This window comes from Papaver somniferum, chromosome 10 (assembly GCF_003573695.1).
Source record: "Papaver somniferum cultivar HN1 chromosome 10, ASM357369v1, whole genome shotgun sequence".
In the NCBI taxonomy this organism is placed as follows: Eukaryota; Viridiplantae; Streptophyta; class Magnoliopsida; order Ranunculales; family Papaveraceae; genus Papaver; species Papaver somniferum.
In genome coordinates, this window is record NC_039367.1 from 94,477,423 (window position 1) to 94,486,555 (window position 9,133).

A 9,133-nucleotide genomic window follows, 5' to 3' on the forward strand; every position below is an offset into this window, starting at 1 on the left:
TTCGATTTCAGAGCCAGTTTGTTTCTCGAAGTTGACGAATTCGTGTGTGTTTAGGGTTTTTGAGAATATTCCCATGGAATCTTGCCCTGCAACTGCTAAAGATTCATCGTTCTTACGAAGTTCCAGATTTATAGTTGTCCTCTCATGGCCATGTTCCGATATCGGAGCAAGTTTGTTTCTCGAAGTTGACGAATTCGTGTGTGTTTAGGGTTTTCGAGAATATTCCCTTGGAATATCTTGCCGTGCATCTGCTAAAGATCCAGACCTATAGTAGTAATCTCATGGCCAGGTTTCGATCACAGAGCCAGTTTGTTTCTCGAAGTTGACGAATTCATGTGTGCTTAGGGTTTTTGAGAATATTCCCACGGAATCTTGCCCTGCAACTGCTAAAGATTCATCGTTCTTATGAAGTTCCAGACTTATCGTAGTCCTCTCATGGCCAAGATCCGATCTCGGAACCAGTTTGTTTCTTGAATAAGTTGAAGAATTCGTGTGTGTTTGGGGTTTTTTAGAATATTCCCATGGAATCTTTACCTGCAAGTGCTAAAGATTCATCGTTCTTACAAAGATCCAGACCTATAGTAGTCCTCTCATGGCCAGGTTTCGATCTCGGATCCAGTTTGTTTCTTGAAGTTGACGAATTCATGTGTGTTTAGGATTTTTGAGAATATTCCCATAGAATCTTGCCCTGCAACTGCTAAAGACTCATTGTTCTTACGAAGATCCAGACTTATAGTAGTCCTCTCATGGCAAGGTTTCGATCTCAGAGCCATTTTGTTTCTCTAAGTTGACGAATTTGTGTGTGTTTAGGTTTTTCGAGAATATTCTCATGGAATCTTTCTCTGCAACTGCTAAAGATTCATCGTTCTTACGAAGTTCCTGGCTTATAGTAGTCCTCTCATGGTCAGGTTTCGATCTCGGATCCAGTTTGTTTCTTGAAGTTGACGAATTCATGTGTGTTTAGGATTTTTGAGAATATTCCCATGGAATCTTGCCCTGCAACTGCTAAAGATTCATCGTTCTTACGAAGATCCAAACCTATAGTAGTCCTCTCATGGCCAGGTTTCGATCTCGGAGCCAGTTTGTTTCTCAAAGTTGACAAATTCGTGTGATATTAGGGTTTTTGAGAATATTCCCATGGAATCTTGTCCTGTAACTGCTAGAGATTCATCGTTCTTACGAAGATCCAGACCGATAGTAGTCCTCTCATGGCCAGGTTTCGATCTCAGAGCCAGTTTGTTTCTCGAAGTTCACGAATTCGTGTGTGTTTAGGGTTTTTGAGAATATTCCCATGGAATCTTGCCCTGCAACTGCTAAAGATTCATCGTTCTTACGAAGTTCCAGACTTATAGTAGTCCTCTCATGGCCATATTTCGAAATCGGAGCCAGTTTATTTCTCGAAGTTGACGAATTCGTGTGTGTTTTAGGTTTTTGAGAATATTCCCTTGGAATATCTTGTCGTGCATCTGCTAAAGATCCATATCGTTCTTACGAAGATCCAGACCTATAATAGTAATCTCATGGCCAGGTTTCGATCTCAGAGCCAGTTTGTCTCTCGAAGTTGACGAATTCATGTGTGGTTAGGGTTATTGAGAATATTCCCATGGAATCTTGCCCTGCAACTGCTAAAGATTCATCGTTCTTACGAAGTTCCAGAATTATAGTAGTCCTCTCATGGCCAGGTTTCGATCTCGGAGCCAGTTTGTTTCTTGAAGTTGACGAATTCGTGTGTGTTTGGGGTTTTTGAGAATATTCCCATGGAATCTTTACCTGCAAGTGCTAAAGATTCATCGTTCTTACAAAGATCCAGACCTATAGTAGTCCTCTCATGGCCAGGTTTCGATCTCAGAGCCAGTTTGTTTCTCGAAGTTGACGAATTCTTGTGTGTTTTGGGTTTTTGAGAATATTCCCATGGAATCTTGCCCTGCAACTGCTAAAGATTCATCGTTCTTACGAAGTTCCTGACTTATAGTAGTCCTCTCATGGACAGGTTTCGATCTCGGAGCCAGTTTGTTTCTTGAAGTTGACGAATTCATGTGTGTTTAGGATTTTTGAGAATATTCCCATGGAATCTTGCAATGAAACTGCTAAGGATTCATTGTTCTTACGAAGTTCCAGACTTATAGTAGTCCTCTCATGGCCAGGTTTCGATCTCGGAGCCAGTTTATATCTCGAAGTTGACGAATTCGTGTGTGTTTAGGGTTTATGTCAATATTCTCATGGAATCACACCCGGAAACTGCTAAAGATTCATCGTTCTTACGAAGATACAGACCTATAGTTGTCATCTCATGGCGAGGTTTCGATATTGGAGCCAGTTTGTTTCTCGAAGATGACGAATTCATGTGTGTTTAGGATTTTTGAGAATATTCCCATGGAATCTTGCCATGCAACTGCTAAAGATTCATTGTTCTTACGAAGTTCCAGACTTATAGTAGTCCTCTCATGTCCAGGTTTCGATCTCGTAGCCAGCTTATTTCTCTAAGTTGACGAATTCGTGTGTGTTTAGGGTTTATGACAATATTCTCATGGAATCTTACCCGGAAACTGCTAAAGATTCATCGTTCTTACGAAGATCCAGACCTATAGTAGTCATCTCATGGCGAGGTTTCGATCTTGGATCCAGTTTGTTTCTCGAAGATGACGAATTCATGTGAGTTTAGGGTTTTTGAGAATATTCCCATGTAATCTTGCCCTGCAACTGTTAAAGATTCATCGTTCTTACGAAGATCCAGACCTATAGTAGTCCTCTCATGGCCATGTTTCGATATCGGAGCCAGTTTGTTTCTCGAAGTTGACGAATTCGTGTGTGTTTAGGGTTTTCGAGAATATTCCCTTGGAATATCTTTCCGTGCATGATAGACACATTTTTGTGTCTAATTTGATCTCAATACTATATATTGTTGGCACTCGATTTTGTACTAATTTTGTTATTTTATGTATTTGTAGGTATTTTTTGGAAATAAACATTTTTGGAAAATTCGGCTCGAAAAGTTGATTTTGGCACCCGGAGGACACGTGTTATTCGGACTCTCGCTTTTGGATAAGGGGTAACCTAATTACTAAGGGGCACCCCCAGGACACCCTCTTCTTCATTTGAATTTCGATTTTGGCGGGAAAAATATTCATAACACAGGAGAATTTTCGATCGAAGAAATGAAGTAGTTGTAGGTCGATTCAATGGCTGAATTTTGGCAGAAAGATGTGATTTAGCCTAAGGAAGATAGTTTGGGTGTCGAATTTGATCGGAATTGGCTGGAAATATCGATTTAATTCTCGAGCTCAAAACAGAGCTACACGGAGTGAACACGACCTGTACACGGTGTTGTTTGTGTTTTGGTTGTGCATGGAAGTGTTTTGGAGGAGTTGGATGACTTATGAGGCATGTATAAGGCTAACTAGAGCGTGCAGGATCAAAGTTTACGTGTGTAGAAGCCAAAAATGGAAATTATTGTTAAATATGGGCAGCGAGCAATGACGGGATTAATGGGAGATTATACGGTGTTATGGTCGGATATTTTTGTTCTAAAACACTATAAATACAAGGCTAAAGAGTTTAGAAGAGTTGGAGAGTCTTTGGGAGAGTTTAGGAGCTGAGAAGAATCGAAAGAAAGTCACGCAGGAGAAAAGCTTGCTGCTGGTGCAAGGAAGAACACGAAGAACATAATACCCTCAGGGACAGTCGTTGATTAGTGTCGCTTAATTGCGACAATACTCAATTCCTTTCCCCGACTTCGGAACAACAACACCTCTGTTGTATCGTTCTTTTTGAACGCTCTATATGTGTCGCAAACACTGTTGTAAATTGTTTTCTCCATTTTCTCTTGATTGTAAACAACTTTTGAGTATCAATGAATCAATTTGAGAGGTTTTTCATCATGAGTAGCTAAACCCAATCCCAGGGGTGACGGAGGAAGCCATTCTTCCAAAAGTTATGTGGTAAAATTTATTTAAATTTATTTATGCAACTCTTTTATGATTAATTGCACCGAATAAAAATGGAGTAAATGATTTTTATTAATCAATTGTGTTTTCTCTTGATGGAGTATGCTTAGTAAATTGCTTTTGATACTTCATGCTCGCGATTAACAGTGGATGTTTTCAAAATCTAATTTAGGCAATGATTAGAATCACAATTTCCTTTGATTGGAGTTATATTGTCTAGAATTGTTATTGAATCACATAAATTTTGGTGAATGGTGGAATCCTGATCCCCGGTAAAAATTCTCTCCCATATTTTGTTAATATTGGGCATATAAAATTATTTATTTATTTTTATTAAGTATAAAAAAAAATTATCCTTCACAAATCCGAGAGTTTGAACCTTCACTACTACAACCACGAAAAATCTCTAATCACTTTGGTGCCGCTGCCGGGGAAGGATAATTTTTCGTGGTTGTAGTAGTGAAGGTTCAAACTCTCGGATTTGTGAAGGATAATTTTTTTTTTAGACTTAATAAAAATAAATAATAATTTTATATGCACAATATTAACAAAATATGGGAGAGAATTTTTACCGGGGATCAGGATTCCACCATTCACCAAAATTTATGTGATTCAATAACAATTCTTATCATGCAATTCTAGACAATATAACTCCAATCAAAGGAAATTGTGATTCTAATCATTGCCTAAATTAGATTTTGAAAACATCCACTGTTAATCGCGAGCATGAAGTATCAAAAGCAATTTACTAAGCATACTCCATCAAGAGAAAACACAATTGATTAATAAAAATCATTTACTCCATTTTTATTCGGTGCAATTAATCATAAAAGAGTTGCATAAATAAATTTAAATAAATTTTACCACATAACTTTTGGAAGAATGGCTTCCTCCGTCACCCCTGGGATTGGGTTTAGCTACTCATGATGAAAAACCTATCAAATTGATTCATTGATACTCAAAAGTTGTTTACAATCAAGAGAAAATGGAGAAAAACGGTTTACAACAGTGTTTGCGACACATATAGAGCGTTCAAAAAGAACGATACAACAGAGGTGCTGTTGTTCCGAAGTCGGGAAAGGAATTGAGTATTGTCACAATTAAGCGACACTAATCAACGACTGTCCCTGAGGGTATTATGTTCTTCGTGTTCTTCCTTGCACCAGCAACAAGCTTTTCTCCTGCGTGACTTTCTTTCAATTCTTCTCGGCTCCTAAACTCTCCCAAAGACTCTCCAACTCTTCTAAACTCTTTAGCCTTGTATTTATAGTGTTTTAGAACAAAAATATCCGACCATAACACCGTATAATCTCCCATTAATCCCGTCATTGCTCGCTGCCCATATTTAACAATAATTTCCATTTTTGGCTTCTACACACGTAAACTTTGATCCTGCACGCTCTAGTTAGCCTTATACATGCCTCATAAGTCATCCAACTCCTCCAAAACACTTCCATGCACAACCAAAACACAAACAACACCGTGTACAGGTCGTGTTCACTCCGTGTAGCTCTGTTTTGAGCTCGAGAATTAAATCGATATTTCCAGCCAATTCCGATCAAATTCGACACCCAAACTATCTTCCTTAGGCTAAATCACATCTTTCTGCCAAAATTCAGCCATTGAATCGACCTACAACTACTTCATTTCTTCGATCGAAAATTCTCCTGTGTTATGAATATTTTTCCCGCCAAAATCGAAATTCAAATGAAGAAGAGGGTGTCCTGGGGGTGCCCCTTAGTAATTAGGTTACCCCTTATCCAAAAGCGAGAGTCCGAATAACACGTGTCCTCCGGGTGCCAAAATCAACTTTTCGAGCCGAATTTTCCAAAAATGTTTATTTCCAAAAAATACCTACAAATACATAAAATAACAAAATTAGTACAAAATCGAGTGCCAACAATATATAGTATTGAGATCAAATTAGACACAAAAATGTGTCTATCATGCACGGAAAGATATTCCAAGGGAATATTCTCGAAAACCCTAAACACACACGAATTCGTCAACTTCGAGAAACAAACTGGCTCCGATATCGAAACATGGCCATGAGAGGACTACTATAGGTCTGGATCTTCGTAAGAACGATGAATCTTTAACAGTTGCAGGGCAAGATTACATGGGAATATTCTCAAAAACCCTAAACTCACATGAATTCGTCATCTTCGAGAAACAAACTGGATCCAAGATCGAAACCTCGCCATGAGATGACTACTATAGGTCTGGATCTTCGTAAGAACGATGAATCTTTAGCAGTTTCCGGGTAAGATTCCATGAGAATATTGTCATAAACCCTAAACACACACGAATTCGTCAACTTAGAGAAATAAGCTGGCTACGAGATCGAAACCTGGACATGAGAGGACTACTATAAGTCTGGAACTTCGTAAGAACAATGAATCTTTAGCAGTTGCATGGCAAGATTCCATGGGAATATTCTCAAAAATCCTAAACACACATGAATTCGTCATCTTCGAGAAACAAACTGGCTCCAATATCGAAACCTCGCCATGAGATGACAACTATAGGTCTGTATCTTCGTAAGAACGATGAATCTTTAGCAGTTTCCGGGTGTGATTCCATGAGAATATTGACATAAACCCTAAACACACACGAATTCGTCAACTTCGAGATATAAACTGGCTCCGAGATCGAAACCTGGCCATGAGAGGACTACTATAAGTCTGGAACTTCGTAAGAACAATGAATCCTTAGCAGTTTCATTGCAAGATTCCATGGGAATATTCTCAAAAATCCTAAACACACATGAATTCGTCAACTTCAAGAAACAAACTGGCTCCGAGATCGAAACCTGTCCATGAGAGGACTACTATAAGTCAGGAACTTCGTAAGAACGATGAATCTTTAGCAGTTGCAGGGCAAGATTCCATGGGAATATTCTCAAAAACCCAAAACACACAAGAATTCGTCAACTTCGAGAAACAAACTGGCTCTGAGATCGAAACCTGGCCATGAGAGGACTACTATAGGTCTGGATCTTTGTAAGAACGATGAATCTTTAGCACTTGCAGGTAAAGATTCCATGGGAATATTCTCAAAAACCCCAAACACACACGAATTCGTCAACTTCAAGAAACAAACTGGCTCCGAGATCGAAACCTGGCCATGAGAGGACTACTATAATTCTGGAACTTCGTAAGAACGATGAATCTTTAGCAGTTGCAGGGCAAGATTCCATGGGAATATTCTCAATAACCCTAACCACACATGAATTCGTCAACTTCGAGAGACAAACTGGCTCTGAGATCGAAACCTGGCCATGAGATTACTATTATAGGTCTGGATCTTCGTAAGAACGATATGGATCTTTAGCAGATGCACGACAAGATATTCCAAGGGAATATTCTCAAAAACCTAAAACACACACGAATTCGTCAACTTCGAGAAATAAACTGGCTCCGATTTCGAAATATGGCCATGAGAGGACTACTATAAGTCTGGAACTTCGTAAGAACGATGAATCTTTAGCAGTTGCAGGGCAAGATTCCATGGGAATATTCTCAAAAACCCTAAACACACACGAATTCGTGAACTTCGAGAAACAAACTGGCTCTGAGATCGAAACCTGGCCATGAGAGGACTACTATCGGTCTGGATCTTCGTAAGAACGATGAATCTCTAGCAGTTACAGGACAAGATTCCATGGGAATATTCTCAAAAACCCTAATATCACACGAATTTGTCAACTTTGAGAAACAAACTGGCTCCGAGATCGAAACCTGGCCATGAGAGGACTACTATAGGTTTGGATCTTCGTAAGAACGATGAATCTTTAGCAGTTGCAGGGCAAGATTCCATGGGAATATTCTCAAAAATCCTAAACACACATGAATTCGTCAACTTCAAGAAACAAACTGGATCCGAGATCGAAACCTGACCATGAGAGGACTACTATAAGCCAGGAACTTCGTAAGAACGATGAATCTTTAGCAGTTGCAGAGAAAGATTCCATGAGAATATTCTCGAAAAACCTAAACACACACAAATTCGTCAACTTAGAGAAACAAAATGGCTCTGAGATCGAAACCTTGCCATGAGAGGACTACTATAAGTCTGGATCTTCGTAAGAACAATGAGTCTTTAGCAGTTGCAGGGCAAGATTCTATGGGAATATTCTCAAAAATCCTAAACACACATGAATTCGTCAACTTCAAGAAACAAACTGGATCCGAGATCGAAACCTGGCCATGAGAGGACTACTATAGGTCTGGATCTTTGTAAGAACGATGAATCTTTAGCACTTGCAGGTAAAGATTCCATGGGAATATTCTAAAAAACCCCAAACACACACGAATTCTTCAACTTATTCAAGAAACAAACTGGTTCCGAGATCGGATCTTGGCCATGAGAGGACTACGATAAGTCTGGAACTTCATAAGAACGATGAATCTTTAGCAGTTGCAGGGCAAGATTCCGTGGGAATATTCTCAAAAACCCTAAGCACACATGAATTCGTCAACTTCGAGAAACAAACTGGCTCTGTGATCGAAACCTGGCCATGAGATTACTACTATAGGTCTGGATCTTTAGCAGATGCACGGCAAGATATTCCAAGGGAATATTCTCGAAAACCCTAAACACACACGAATTCGTCAACTTCGAGAAACAAACTTGCTCCGATATCGGAACATGGCCATGAGAGGACAACTATAAATCTGGAACTTCGTAAGAACGATGAATCTTTAGCAGTTGCAGGGCAAGATTCCATGGGAATATTCTCAAAAACCCTAAACACACACGAATTCGTCAACTTCGAGAAACAAACTGGCTCTGAAATCGAAACCTGGCCATGAGAGGACTACTATCGGTCTGGATCTTCGTAAGAACGATGAATCTCTAGCAGTTACAGGACAAGATTCCATGGGAAAATTCTCAAAAACCCTAAACTCACACGAATTCGTCAACTTTGAGAAACAAACTGGATCCGAGATCGAAACCTGGCCATGAGAGGACTACTATAGGTCTGGATCTTCGTAAGAACGATGAACCTTTAGCAGTTGCAGTGCAAGATTACATGGGAATATTCTAAAAAACCCTGAACACACACGAATTCGTCAACTTCGAGAAACAAACTGGCTCCGAGATCGAAACCTGGCCATGAGAGGACTACTATCGGTCTGGATCTTCGTAAGAACGATGAATCTTTAGCAGTTGCAGGACAAGATTCC